Here is a 15,631-nt window from a genome sequence, read left to right on the forward strand (position 1 = left end):
GAACCCGAGTTCAAGGGAGGCTACTCTTTTAAATATCCCATATTTGAGAAACTGGAGTTGGTTGCTGGAAGGTTATAAATCTTTACCCAGATAAGCCTACATAATTGAGACACATATACTTGTTGAACTTAATTTTTTTTGAAAATGAACAACATTACAACTGTTAAAGTGCATTTCTTATGTTTATTCAAAATCAATACGACACACTCACCGTCAATAACAAACTAAATAAATGTATTAAATTTGCAACTTGCAACAATTTACAAAGGCAATAGATCTAGAAAGTGTAAGCACAATAAAAAAAAATCTTTTTTTTTCTACTTCTCTCCAAGCACCATGCATCACTCATCGTTGGGGCCATCGGCGCAGTAGCGTAGCGAGGGGGGGCGGGGGGGGGGCGGAAAGGGGGACATATGTCCCCGGGCGCCGAGCTTAGGGGGCGCCAAAATGGGTTGGAAAAATAAATTGAAAGGTTGAGGGGGCTGCAAATTGAAAGGGGGGGGGGGGGGTGGTTGCAAATCAAAATCTCGAGGGGGGGGGGGGTGCAAATCGAAAGTTTGGGGGGGGGGGGGCGTGCAAATCGAAATCTCGAGGGGGGGGGGTGCAAATCGAAAAGTTTGTCCCCGGGCGCCGGGAAGGGTCGCTACGCCTCTGCATCGGCGTGGTAGAGTCGGTAACGTTCATGGTTGCTAACCGAAAAGTCTTGAGTTCGAATTCTCTGACAGATGAGGCTCGTTAGCTGACACAACAATCTGTCACGTGATACAACAATCTGTCACGTGATACAACAATCTCTGACGTGAAACAACAATGTCTCACGTGATACAACAATCTCTCACGTTACAATCTCTCACGTGATACAACAATCTCTCACGTCACACAAGCATCTCTCATCAAGCTCCCACGCGACACAAATTTTAACGTGACATACCCAGATAGGCTCCTGTATGACATAACAATTTATCACAGTAAAAAACATTTTGAAAATAAAGACAAAACAATAGCCTAATTAACATGATTATCACATTAAAATAACTGCCTAAATTCTTTCAGTCAATAAAATAACACACCTTATTTTTAAAAATAACCATCATAACATTTTTAATAAACTGCTAATTCTAAGTGAATTTTAAAATGTATTTATATGTTTATATTCTATTTAAAAAAAAACTTATTTTAATTTTTTAAAATAGTTTGTATAAAATCACAAGCGGACTTAAAAGCCGCCTTGCCACTCCTAGGCTGCAAGAACTCCGGAAGGAATTTCGACGTGTCGCTATGGAAACCGCCGTGGCCGTAATGAACCTTGACCCTGACCCCAGCGTCCTGAAGTCTGCGCGCGTACAACAACGCGTCGTCTCTGACGACATCGAACTCGCAGGCGTGAAGGTACGCGGGCGGTAACCCGGTCAAGTCTGCGGACATCAACGGCGACAGCATGGGGTTGGTGATGATGTGTTTGATTTTGGCGAAAACGTTGGTGTCGTAGGAGGATGGTGATGATGTGGTGACGTTCTTGCTGGGAGTTCTGAACTTCTGGGGGAGGAGCTTCACGCTGACGTAGTCGGAGTACTTGGACTCTCGGAGCTGGGGTGAAACGTGTCTGTTTTCTGAGATCACCCTGGCGTAGTAATCCGTTTTGTTGTTGTCTGGGGAGGAAAAAAAGTAGTCCGCCTTTAATGATTTAACTTTAACGAGCTGAACCGCGATGTAGCATACGCCGCTATTTAGTTGTTTGATTTTCTATTTTTCAGTAATTCATAATTTGTGAATTCGACACTACCAATGCTCAGTGTTTCTTCCAGACGTTTTTCTCCGGGAGGGGGGGGGGGGGAGCACTTGAAATTTTCGCGGGAGGGGGGCGGTAGACTTTCTTCGTGGGGAGGGGGGCACTGTTAAAAGTATATATTTAATATATAAATTTCATTTCGTTCGGGGGGGGGGGGGGGGAGGTAGACTTTCTTCGGGTTGGCGGACACTGTTAAAAGTATATATTTTCTATATAAATTTCATTTCAAAACACTATCAATAACCCCCCCCCCCTCCACCCAGTCCTAAACCATCCCAAAAATAACATGTCTTCCATCCAGTGTTTCTTTGAGACACTTTTCTCTGAGGGGCGGGGAGCACTTGAACCTTTCGTGGATGAGGGGAAGGGGGAGTATATATTTTATATATAAATCCTATTTCGATATGGGGAGGGGCGGTAGACGAGGTATGATGGAATGCCTGAAAGAAACTCTCTATCATTTGTTATTAAAGAAAAGCTAAGCGTATTAGTGGCTAAAATACCCCCCCCCCCCCCCCACCTACATACCAGAGTGTCACAAAAATCAGACTCTACCTCCATCACTTTCACATTATATATACGCACTAATTACTTAACCATTTTAATGACTTTTTGACGATCGTCTGTAATTTTACTTTTATTCTTGACATAGAGCTAACACCAATCCTGCCCTTAATCTACAGAAGATTTAAACTTACTTCATTAGTTGAAAGATGAGACCAGTACTCACTCATTATTATATAATGTAAAACAACGAAAGCAACCTCTTACCATGTCCAATGAGACCGCTACTCACTCATTATTATTTAGATATACAGAACATGAGACCGACCACTTACCATGTCCAATGAGACCGCTACTCACTCATTATTATTTAGATAATGTAAAACAACGAGACCGACCACTTACCAAGTCCCAGGTACAAGGAGTAGAATGCCGCCACGTCCTTAGACGTCAGGATGGGCAGTGTGTCGTTGTTGTCGAGGTAAGACGGCAGCCTGAGATCGAATACCTGCAGGGAAGGGAAGGACAGCACCTGGAACTTGAGAGCTGGTAGTTTGGTTTTTGCTTTAGAGATAGTGAGGGCCACAGCTGCTGCCAAGTTGGCACCGGCACTGTCACCTGTGAGATATATATATATATATATATCGATGGTCTCGGTCGCAAACCGTCTAACTCCGAAAATGTAAATTTTACAGGAGAGACAAAAAACTGATTATTTCCTTCTCGATCGCTCTAATACAAATTTTTTTAAAGATATCTCCGAAGAAACTCTCCACCGACTATACTGTAGCGTTTTAAAATGGGTTTTGTTGATATTTACAAAATTATAGCAGGTTTAAAAAGATAGACGGTTTGCTCGGTCTAAAATTCTCGGTGCAAACCGTCTATCTGTGCGCGCGCAGACTTAGCTGTTTTGAGCCGAGAATTTCGGTCTCAGACGCGTTCGTTCGTTTTGTCCAATGAACGTGATTTAGTTATGTTTATGTTTTTAAGTTATAATTAACACTTCATAATTTTTTAGATTATAGTTTTAGGCTCATATTTAAATTATTTGAGTTTATTCTACATTATGGGGTCAGTTTAATTTTTAATAGAGATGTTTTAGTATGGCTTTATCGCTTTCGACTGTATTCATTATGTCTGTATTTAGCACTAGGCTTGTTAACTGTTGAAGGTTATGCTTTATTTATTACATCTTTCTATTCTCACAGTTTATTTTACTAAATCGGGCGGGTGCTGGGTTTCTAGAATGATAATAGTAAAAACAGAAACCGTATTGTCAGATATATTATGAATGAGACATAACACACTAATCACATTAATACTGACTTAATGTTTACTTATTTTACAAAAAATGTAACACAAAAAAAAATGTGTTTATTTTTAAGATTTATTCTTTGAATAAACGTCACATAAAGAAACATTAAAATGGCAACATATTTTTAAAATCAGGGAAATCATCATAAAAAGGTGTGTTTATGACTTGCTTTTAGGTGCTCAAATATGACAGCTTTTATCTTTTTTTTTCTGCTCTTGTACAACTTGATAGGGGCTACAGATGAGATCATAATCTTACGACCCTAGCTTAGCAATTGCCAGCTATCTGCTAATTCACTTTGAAGTAGACAGTAGCATCAGGCTTGTACTGCAGTGCATGAATATTTGTCGCTTTTAATTCTTGATAGGTCTGACTGGTCTTGTGAGATCGGCTGGTCTCTTGTATGGTAAGGCTGGTCTTTTTGAGAGAAGTTGGTGTCTAATGTGTGTTATGTGAGGCTGGTCTATTGTATGTTACGACTGATCTGTTAAGAAAGGCTGGTGTCTTGTATGGTAAGACTGGTGTGTTGAGAGAGGCTTGTCTATTGTAGGATAAGACTAATCTTTTGAGAGAGGCTGGTCTTTTGTATGGTAAGAACGGTCTGTTGGGAGAGGCTGGTATCTTGGAGGGTATGATTGGTCAGTTGAGAGAGATTGGTCTTTTATTATTACAACTGGTCTGCTGAGAGAGACTGGTCTCTTGTGAGTTACTGGTGCCTTAATGTTACGACTGGTCTGTTTTGAAAGGCTGGTCTGTAGAGAGATGCTGGTGCCTTTACGATTTATCAGTTGACAGATGCTGGTGACTTGTATGGTAAGACGGGTCTGTTGAGAGAGACTGATCTGTTGAAAGAGGCTGATATGTCAAGAGAGGCTGGTCTGTTGATAGAGACTAGTCTGTTGAGAGAGGCTGGTATGTTGAGAGAGGCTGGTCTGTTGAGAGAGGCTGGTCTGTTGAGAGAGGCTGGTCTGTTGAGAGAGGCTGGTCTGTTGAGAGAGGCTGGTCTGTTGAGAGAGGCTGGTCTGTTGAGAGAGACTGATATGTTGAGAGAGGCTAGTCTTTTGAGAGAGGCTAATCTGTTGAGAGAGGCTGGTATGTCGAGAGGCTGGTCTGTCGAGTGAGGCTGGTATGTTGAGAGAGGCTGGTCTGTTGAGAGAGGCTGGTCTGTTGAGAGAGGCTGGTCTGTTGAGAGAGACTGATATGTTGAGAGAGGCTAGTCTTTTGAGAGAGGCTGGTATGTCGAGAGGCTGGTCTGTTGAGAGAGGCTGGTTTGTCAATTGAGGCTGGTATGTTGAGAGAGGCTGGTCTGTTAAGAGAGGCTGATCTGTTAAGAGAGGCTGGTCTTTTGAAAGAGGCTGGTCTGTTAAGAGAGGCTGGTCTGTTGAGAGAGGCTGCTATGTTGAGAGGCTGGTCTGTTATGTGGTAAGACTGGTGTGTTGAGAGAGGCTGGTCTGTTGAGAGAGGCTGGTCTGTTATGTGGTAAGTCCGGTTTGTTGAGAGAGGCTGGTCTGTTGAGAGAGGCTGATATGTTGAGAGGCTGGTCTGTTATGTGGTAAGTCTGGTCTGTTGAGAGAGGCTGATATGTTGAGAGGCTGGTCTGTTGAGAGAGGCTGGTATGCTGAGAGAGGCTGGTATGTTAAGAGAGGCTGGTATGTTGAGAGAGGCTGGTCTGTTATGTGGTAAGTCCGGTTTGTTGAGAGAGGCTGGTCTGTTGAGAGAGGCTGATATGTTGAGAGGCTGGTCTGTTATGTGGTAAGTCTGGTCTGTTGAGAGAGGCTGATATGTTGAGAGGCTGGTCTGTTGAGAGAGGCTGGTATGCTGAGAGAGGCTGGTATGTTAAGAGAGGCTGGTATGTTGAGAGAGGCTGGTGTGTTGAGATGGGCTTGTCTGTTGAAAAATTAATCATAAAAGCATCTACTAAAAACAACTAACCATGTCGTTGATCCTGTACGCCAAACATTTTGTAACCTACCATATAAACATTTCTTAACACGTATCTTAATCATCAAGCTAGTAGTGAATTAACAATTATTAAATTTATTGCACATTTTTGTGGAAATATAATTCGAATTATATTGTTTTGATTGATATTTAGATTCTAGAATGAAGATCTAGTTTCAAAGCATTGTGTTAGCCTAAAAAAATGTAAACAAATCAGTTTGGTTATTGAAAATCTGGAAATATGCTATATTAAACAAATACGATTAGTTTATTATTCTTTAAAATGATAAAATGTAATAGAATAGTTGAACATAATCAATCAAATATCCTTACCTATAAGTACTGTGACTGCTGTGCTGTAAAATTGTGTGATTTCGGCGTGCGACTGCGTTCCCGATCAAAAGTGTACTGACAAATATAGCGATATTCGTTTTGCGCCGAGATTTTTAGCGCTAGAAATAATAGGTGGTTTGTTCAAATGATTATATCTCAATAATCATTCTACAGATTTCTCTAATATTTTCAGGCATTATGGGGAATCATATTGGCTTTTGATTTATGTAAAAAAAAGAAAATCGAATTTTTTTGAGTTAGACGGTTTGCGACCGAGACCATCGATATATATATATATATATATATATATATATATATATATATATATATATGACAACACATTATAAAGCAAGCATTATATAAAAGCACACGGCTGTCAGTGGAATGTCACTGAGTCCACTCAGCTCTGATAAGTACCTAACTCACGTTAGGGAAAATAAAGGCGGCTGGTCAAAGTGCTGACCATATCCCTTCATATGCCGAGGTCAAGAAACATAAACTCGACTTCTTCTGCTTATGGATCACTAGGTCTTAAGAGGAATCTTTACTTTTTTTCTATTTAACACGACTATTGTTAATCCCTGTGTATTTCTGTTTTCCTGTTTTCCTCCGATGCACTGACTCCTGGGTCAAGTCTTCTTAGGGGAGACAACTTAAACCAAACACCATCTTTGTGACAACTTAAACCAAACACCATTTTTGTGATAATAACGTACCCAAGACATAGTGACAACAAATATTCCCAATCCATCTTAGTGACAATTTACCATTAAAATAATCTTTGATATGAAGTTTCCTAAATGAACATTTTTATAACCAACTTTGTGTAAAGACTTACTCACAAAACAAAATATGCGATAATTTGCCCTCAAAACCAACTTTGTGACAACTTAACCCACCACACATTAAACTCAACAACTTACCCCCAATACCAACTTTGTTAACATTGATCCCATATGTCCCCATGTTTCAGAATGTACTTAGTGACCTCCAGACAATCTTGGACTGGAGTGGGAAATGGGAACTGAGGTGCTCGCCTGTAACTGAAGTATTTCGATCATTAGAGTTGTCCTTCTTGGAACAAGTTACGGACCAGACACACACACACACTAGAGTTGTCCTTCTTGGAACAAGTTACGGACCAGACACACACACACACATAGCAACGTATAAAATCAAAACAAGCAACACAACATATTATATATGTTTAGTATCTAGGCAAGAAATACTTATTTTTTGGCTCAATAGTAAAAATAAAGGTGACACTAAATTTTCATCAAGTTTGTTTAGGTTAGATGGGATAGCGAGGGCTTATCGAAATAGTTTAGAGTAATTATTTATTAATTTTCTGCAAAAGTTTTAACCAGTCTTTTGATAAATTTGATAAAAATAGTTACTTTTTTTTACACTGAAATTTCGTAAATAGAATTTTCATAAGCAATTGAAAACACGAAACACTGTTATTTCTTCCTTCTTAATTCTAGTGTTGGAAGGGATTTCCTCCAATGCAATTAAGTATTACGTGTCAACTGGTTATGCGCTATTAATGGCCATTGACTCCGATTTCAGCATGCTTTTAGTTTTGTATTTGCTGCAATAGCCTTTGTCCAACCAAGAACAAACTACAAGGCAGCAGTTGTTTGATTTTGGAGTTGTCTCTCCTAGAAGAGTGGCTGTCCCCAGCTATCGATCCTCATCTGCCTGTGATTTGAACTCGGGATTTTCTCTTCAGCAAGCAAGGGCTTTAACCGACCCGATTACGGTTTAGCTACTTACTCAACGTTGATGACTAAAATATTGGTGGCTTTGGCATAGGCGTAGGCTGTAGCGTCGCTTTCATCTGAAAACCTCAGGAAAATGGGCATACTATTAGAGAATAGAATGTTACGTGTAACTGTTGGGTTAGCCGTACCATGCATTATAAGAATGTTTGCTAACTAATGATATTACTTCATGTTAACCCCGGACTTACCCGCTGTCTCCAACATCCCACGCTTCACCCACCCCTAGAACTACCTTTAAGCTATTAACAGCAATCTCACAATTGAAAGAACACCAATGGCTACCAACAAGCTTACCCATTACCCCAAAAGTAGCACCAAACCAGCTTACCATCATAGTTGCCCGTCAACTGTCCCCATCACCCATCCTCCCCCCTCCCAACTTACCAGCTGTCCCCATCACCACCATGATAGTTACCCCCCCACAACTTACCAACTGTCCCCATCACCACCATCATAGTTACCCCCCCCCCCCCCAACTTACCAGCTGTCCCCATCACCACCATGATAGTTACCCCCCCACAACTTACCAGCTGTCCCCATCACCACCATGATAGTTACCCCCCCCACAACTTACCAACTGTCCCCATCACCACCATCATAGTTACCCCCCCCCCCCACAACTTACCAGCCGTCCACATCACCACCATCATAGTCACCCCCCCCCCCCACACACACACACACAACTTACCAGCCGTACCCATCACCCATCCACCACCGTGCAGATAAATGAATGCAGGAGAAACATCCGCGGCACCGACAGGTCTGTAGAAAATCACAGGTACGCTGGCTAGTTTACCTCTTGTTACCTGCGCGAGAAAAGTTTTTTTTACCTGTGTTCTACGTGATAATTTTGGCTTTTAAAAATAGTTTTTCTTACCTAACTGCAGCTGCATGCCTCTAAGCGTGGCGTAATCGCCCTGTTGTAAAACCCCTTTAATCTACATTCAGTAGATTTATTATTCATAAAATTATAAAAATATCTTTTGAATAATTGCGGTTTATGAATAACCAGCATTCTCACAACATTCATCAAACAACACCACTAATGATCTATTCATGTAAGAATTATTTTGGTGTACTAAGACTGAGGAGACTTTTTGTATAAAAAATTGTAACCAATATGTAATTAAGTTATTTAATATAATCATATGGCTTCAAAAAAATAATATGTACACTGGAATTTGAATAGTTTCGTGCTATAAAGTATGTTGAGACAATTTAATTCTGAAATCGGTTGGACACAAAAGATCCTTCACATATGATAGAATATAAAATAAAATGGAATCTCTTGGCCCATTTGTTACATGTAATCTTTTCATAAATCAACACTCATATGTCAATAATCTCACCCTGCCCCTATAAACAAACTACGAGACAATGTGTACTTCGAAAATTTAAAATAAAATGAGAATCACACCATTTTTTTTGAGAAAGTGCATTCATTAAAAGCAGATACAACGTCTTACATTATTTTGGTTAAAACTAGTAGATATTCATAAGCTAGTGGTGTCAAGTATTCAATTCAGACATTTTAAACAGTAGATCATCATATTTCTCGCTCGTGCTTAAGACACACAGGGCATATAAAGTAGAGCTCATCGGCATATGAATGGATAGTGTGGTCAACACTATGCCCAACCGCATTTGTTTTCCCTAACGTGAGATAGGTACTCATCCGAGCTGGGTTGACTCAGGGACGGTCTGCTGAACTGAACCTGGATTCGAACTCGAGACTTTCGGGTTAGCTCTCTACCGATAGGCCAAGTCCTTTTGATAATATTAATAAAATCTTAGGCAGAGTTATACAACCTTGCACTATACCAGCCAAACCCTACGTAACGCTCCCCCTCTGTGCTTTATTATTTGTGCACGAACTTTTTAGTACATATTTTAATGTAAAAATTAAGAAACAACGTAAGTATAATTAATACATGGTTTCTGAGGTGGTTTCTACCAAAAGTTTGTGTCAACCAAAAAGGGAGACAAACCTTGACATCACCGTACTTGGATGAAGGCGGGGGATCCCCCTCCACCACAATCTGACGTTGGAGGTTCTGTAACTGGCTATAGAAATCCCCAAATCCGAGGAACTCTTTCACTTTCATCTAACAAAAAAAAAATATTTCATTGTTGAGAATAATGTAGCACATAACTTTAGGCAATGGACGGTATACACCCAACACATTGGAAACATATGGAAAAGACTGCCTGAAGCTTTAACTTTATTTTGTGTTCAATACTTGGGTGGTCTTTTGTCTTAATAAGTAGCCAGATTGTTGTATGGGGGGCGGGGGGGGGGGGGGGGGGGTTGGGTGGATGGATGGGAGGTTGGGTGGAGGGGAGGCTAAACAATTTTTCGAGGGGGGGGGGCTAAGATGCCTGGAGGAAACTCTGGGAAGGTTGGGTGGAGGGGACGTTGGGTGGAGGGGAGGTTGGGTGGAGGGAAGGTTAGATGGTGGGGAGGTTGGGTGGAGGGGAGGTTGGGTGGAGGGGAGGTTGGGTGGAGGGGGAGGTTGGGTGGAGGGGAGGTTGGGTGGAGGGGAGGTTGGGTGGTGGGGAGGTTGGGTGGTGGGGAGGTTGGGTGGTGGGGAGGTTGGGTGGACGGGAGGTTGGGTGGAGGGGAGGTTGGGTGGAGGGGAGGTTAGATGGTGGGGGTTGTGTGAAGGGGAGGTTGGGTGGAGGGGAGGTTGGGTGGAGGGGAGGTTAGATGGTGGGGGTTGTGTGAAGGGGAGGTTGGGTGGAGGGGAGGTTAGATGGTGGGGGTTGTGTGAAGGGGAGGTTGGGTGGTGGGGAGGTTGGGTGGTGGGGGGTTGGGTGGTGGGGAGGTTGGGTGGTGGGGAGGTTGGGTGGTGGGGAGGTTGGGTGGAGGGGAGGTTGTGTGGTGGGGAGGTTGGGTGGAGGGGAGGTTGGGTGGAGGGGAGGTTAGATGGTGGGGGTTGTGTGGAGGGGAGGTTGGGTGGAGGGGAGGTTTGGTGGAGGGATGTTGGGTGGTGGGGAGGTTGGGTGGTGGGGAGGTTGGGTGGAGGCGAGGTTGGGTGAAAGGGAGGTTTGGTGGAGGGGATGTTGGGTGGTGGGGAGGTTGGGTGGTGGGGAGGTTGGGTGGAGGCGAGGTTGGGTGAAAGGGAGGTTTGGTGGAGGGGAGGTTGGGTGGAGGGGAGGTTGGGTGGAGGGGAGGTTAGATGGTGGGGGTTGTGTGGAGGGGAGGTTGGGTGGAGGGGAGGTTGGGTGGAGGGGAGGTTGGGTGGTGGGGAGGTTGGGTGGTGGGGAGGTTGGGTGGAGGGGAGGTTGGGTGGAGGGGAGGTTATATGGTGGGGGTTGTGTGGAGGGGAGGTTGGGTGGAGGGGAGGTTGGGTGGAGGGGAGGTTAGATGGTGGGGAGGTTGGGTGGAGGGGAGGTTGGGTGGAGGGGAGGTTGGGTGGAGGGGAGGTTAGATGGTGGGGAGGTTGGGTGGAGGGGAGGTTGGGTGGTAAGGAGGTTGGGTGGAGGGGAGGTTGGGTGAAAGGGAGGTTGGGTGGAGGGGAGGTTGGGTGGAGGGAGGTTAGATGGTGGGGGTTGTGTGGAGGGGAGGTTGGGTGGAGGGGAGGTTGGGTGGAGGGGAGGTTGGGTGGAGGGTAGGTTAGATGGTGGGGAGGTTGGGTGGAGGGGAGGTTGGGTGGAGGGGAGGGAATGTGAGTTTGGGTGGAGGTGGGCGAATATAGTTAACATTACAGATTGGATAAATGCGTGTATGTTCTGAATGTTTCGTTTATTTTCGTTCTTGAAAATGTCAACATAACAATTAGTTTTCTTACGGCGTAGAGCCAAGACTGTCTAGCCATAAAAAAATTCTCACCCCTCTAGCTTTTAGGTGTTTTTTTTTTTTTCAAGACATATACACCAAATGCCTACAACAAGAAAAAAGTTCTTTTCATATTCACTTCTAAATGGTTGGAAATTGTGGGCACAATCCTATAGCCTCAACAGTCCCAAAGCGAGGACGATTTAAATAAAATGTATAACAATATTCACTGCTTCTTTTATCATTAGAATTTCGAGAGTTACGAGTATTTTCTTCTGATCCATTGGTTAGTGATGAGATAAGGATTATGTGAAAAGATAGTGTCAGGATAAGAGTTAAGGTCAGCTCTAGTGGTAGGATGAATTTATCCTTAAGTGACGTCACTCTCTGGGAACTGGGGTATAGACCTGTGAGAGTCGGGGATGAAGGGGATGGGGGTAAACAAAAAGTAGTCTATGATCACACACTAGTATTTTAAAAACGTCTTGAATACAATCTAAAAAAAAAATTCTTCTTTCTTATTTATCGTTCTAAATATTTAATGTCGGGATGGATTCCCTCCAACACAATTAAGTATTATTGCTAATTTGTTCAGCATTATATAGGCTGTTTACTCCGATTTCAACTTAATTTTCTGGATTAATGTACGTAGTATTGGGGTGGGGTGTGGTTATAATCGTCAGAACGTATGGCTGATGTGCTAGTTAAAAAATATGTTGAAGTTTTATTGAGCGTACAGTTCTGGTTGGACTATCTGAAACTTACCACAAAACCAAGGAGCTTATACATCCCCATAAACAGCTGGGTTCTGTACGGGTCATGTACCCCCGGGGGGAGCGGCGTGTAGCCAATAAAGGATACACCCACCACCAAAACAGCCAGGAACAGCACGACAGCTTTGATCAACATTGTCGTGGTCAGCGCTCAGGACAGCCCTGTAGGGGTAGAGATGTAGAAACATGTTGAATCGGACTAAACATGTCGGGTACTTGCCGTTTGTCGTTTTAAATAAAACATCCATAATTTAAAATAAAAACATCCACAATTTTAAAATAAAAACATCCACAATGTAAAATAAAAACATCCATAATTTAAAATAAAAACATCCACAATTTTAAATAAAAACATCCAAAATTTAAAATAAAAACATCCACAATTTAAAATTAAAACATCCACAATTTAAAATAAAAACATCTACAATTTAAAATAAAAACATCCACAATTTAAAATAAAAACATCCACAATTTAAAATAAAAACATCCATAATTTAAAATAAAACATCCACGATTTAAAATAAAAACATGCACAATTTAAAATAAAAACATCCACAATTTAAAATAAAAACATCCACAATTTAAATAAAAACATCCACAATTTAAAATTAAAACATCCACAATTTAAAATAAAAACATCCACAATTTAAAATAAAAACATCCACAATGTAAAATAAAAACATCCACAATTTAAAATAAAAACATCCACAATTTAAAATTAAAACATCCACAATTTAAAATAAAAACATCCACAATGTAAAATAAAAACATCCACAATTTAAAATAAAAACATCCACAATTTAAAATAAAAACATCCAAAATTTAAAATAAAAACATCCAAAATTTAAAATAAAAACATCCACAATTTAAAATAAAAACATCCACGATTTAAAATAAAAACATGCACAATTTAAAATCAAAACATGCACAATTTAAAATAAAAACATCCACAATTAAAAATAAAAACATCCACGATTTAAATTAAAAACATGCACAATTTAAAATAAAAACATCCACAATTTAAAATAAAAACATCCACAATTTTACCAGATGTTTGACTTTTAGAATAACGATTCCAGATAGTCAAAGTTGAAGACCCCCCTTCCCATAACCTCTTAATTTTTTAATTGTTTTCTATTTTTACAAGACGTATGAATTATCACGATCACCACCATCATTAACACAATAATTATCATAATTTTTCCCAGTTCTTGCCCAAGACTCATGTGGCAGATGAAGTAGAGTTCGTCTGTTTTAATGACCTGGGTATGCAAAGGGATAATGTGAGGTACCCATTAAAGCTGGGTGGACTCGGGGACGTCCTATAGAATCGAACCCGGGATGAACTCAGTAGTGGTGGTCTCTACCCTTCCACCACACCGACTCCAGTTATGAACATTTACAAATTCCTGTACTTTATGAAGCATGTAATGAATGTCATCAGTTGAAACAGTGACTAAATTTAGTCAGTTAGTCCTGTAATGCTTACCGGTGACTAAAAACTTTAACCTTTTAAAAAGCCAGACCAGCAGTACACCAAAAGTTCTCAAAAAGCTCAACACTATGACATAATTCAGCCAAAACTAAATAATAAAATTTCTCTTAAGAAGAACAATTTCACAAATAAAATCCTCTAACACAGAACAACGCTTTTAAACAATTTTCAAAAACAGGTAAATTCTACCACAGAAATTCTGTGAAACAGGTCTTTAAATTACTTTTGCCAAGTTTAAGTTGGTATTTTAAAAATCACTTAAATTATCTCCCTTTATCAGGAAGTAAGTGCGCTTTTAACGCAAGAGAAACGTAAACACGGCACAGTCCGAACATATTTTCGCACCTCAACATAAAGTGTGCTGCCAATTAAAAAAGCTTTTAGCGATTTGATGAAGGCAAACATTTTAAAAGAGAATGCATTCAATTAATTTAATTTTTTTTAAAATTGCATTGTTGTTCTGGAACTTAACATCCGCTTTATAATTAGGGAAATTAGGTTAATTAAGTAAAATGGGCAGTAAGTTTAATTAATATTGAAATTATAGAAAGAAAATGTAATGGCTCGTCTTTAGTGAAACCCATTAACATTTATGTTTTTATTCTACCGGAGCTGGGTGATCCAGGGACGTCCTTTATTTATCATTGTCATTGGGTATCTTACGGACATCTTAACATCATTGTCATTGGGTATCTTACGGACATCTTAACATCATTGTCATTGGGTATCTTACGGACATCTTAACATCATTGTCATTTGGTATCGTACGCATGTCTTAACATCATTGTCATTGGGTATCTTACGGACATCTTAACATCATTGTCATTGGGTATCTTACGGACATCTTAACATCATTGTCATTGGGTATCTTACGGACATCATAACATCATTGTTATTGGGTATCTTACGGACATCTTAACATCATTGTCATTGGGTATCTTACGGACATCTTAACATCATTGTCATTGGGTATCTTACGGACATCTTAACATCATTGTTATTGGGTATCTTACGGACATCTTAACATCATTGTCATTGGGTATCTTAAGGACATCTTAACATCATTGTCATTGGGTATCTTACGGACATCTTAACATCATTGTCATTGGGTATCTTACGGACATCTTAACATCATTGTCATTGGGTATCTTACGGACATCTTAACATCATTGTTATTGGGTATCTTACGGACATCTTAACATCATTGTCATTGGGTATCTTACGGACATCTTAACATCATTGTCATTGGGTATCTTAAGGACATCTTAACATCATTGTCATTGGGTATCTTACGGACATCTTAACATCATTGTCATTGGGTATCTTAAGGACATCTTAACATCGTTGTCATTGGGTATTATACGGATGTCTTAACATCATTGTCATTGGGTATAACGGACATCTTAACATCATTGTCATTGGGTATAACGGACATCTTAACATCATTGTCATTGGGTATCTTACGGACATCTTAACATCATTGTCATTGGGTGTCTTACGGACATCTTAACATCATTGTCATTGGGTATCTTACGGACATCTTAACATCATTGTCATTGGGTATCTTACGGACATCTTAACATCATTGTCATTGGGTGTCTTACGGACATCTTAACATCATTGTCATTGGGTGTCTTACGGACATCTTAACATCATTGTCATTGGGTGTCTTACGGATGTCTTAACATCATTGACATTGGGTGTCTTACGGACATCTTAACATCATTGTCATTGGGTGTCTTACGGACATCTTAACATCATTGTCATTGGGTGTCTTACGGACATCTTAACATCATTGTCATTGGGTATCTTACGGACAAATTAACATCATTGTCATTGGGTATTTTACTGACATCTTAACATCATTGTCATTGGGTATCTTACGGACATCTCAACATCATTGTCATTGGGTATCT

At 40.6% G+C, this 15,631-nt stretch overlaps 1 pseudogene; it reads right to left on the minus strand.

The window, feature by feature from the left end:
* Positions 1 to 574: 574 nt before the first annotated feature.
* LOC131940866 (arylacetamide deacetylase-like) overlaps positions 575 to 15,631 on the minus strand; it is a 19,282-nt pseudogene continuing 4,225 nt past the window's right edge.

The sequence above is a fragment of the Physella acuta genome, unplaced genomic scaffold (genome assembly GCF_028476545.2).
Source record: "Physella acuta isolate Inbredline_101_S28 unplaced genomic scaffold, ASM2847654v3 ptg000025l, whole genome shotgun sequence".
Lineage (NCBI taxonomy): Eukaryota > Metazoa > Mollusca > Gastropoda > Physidae > Physella > Physella acuta.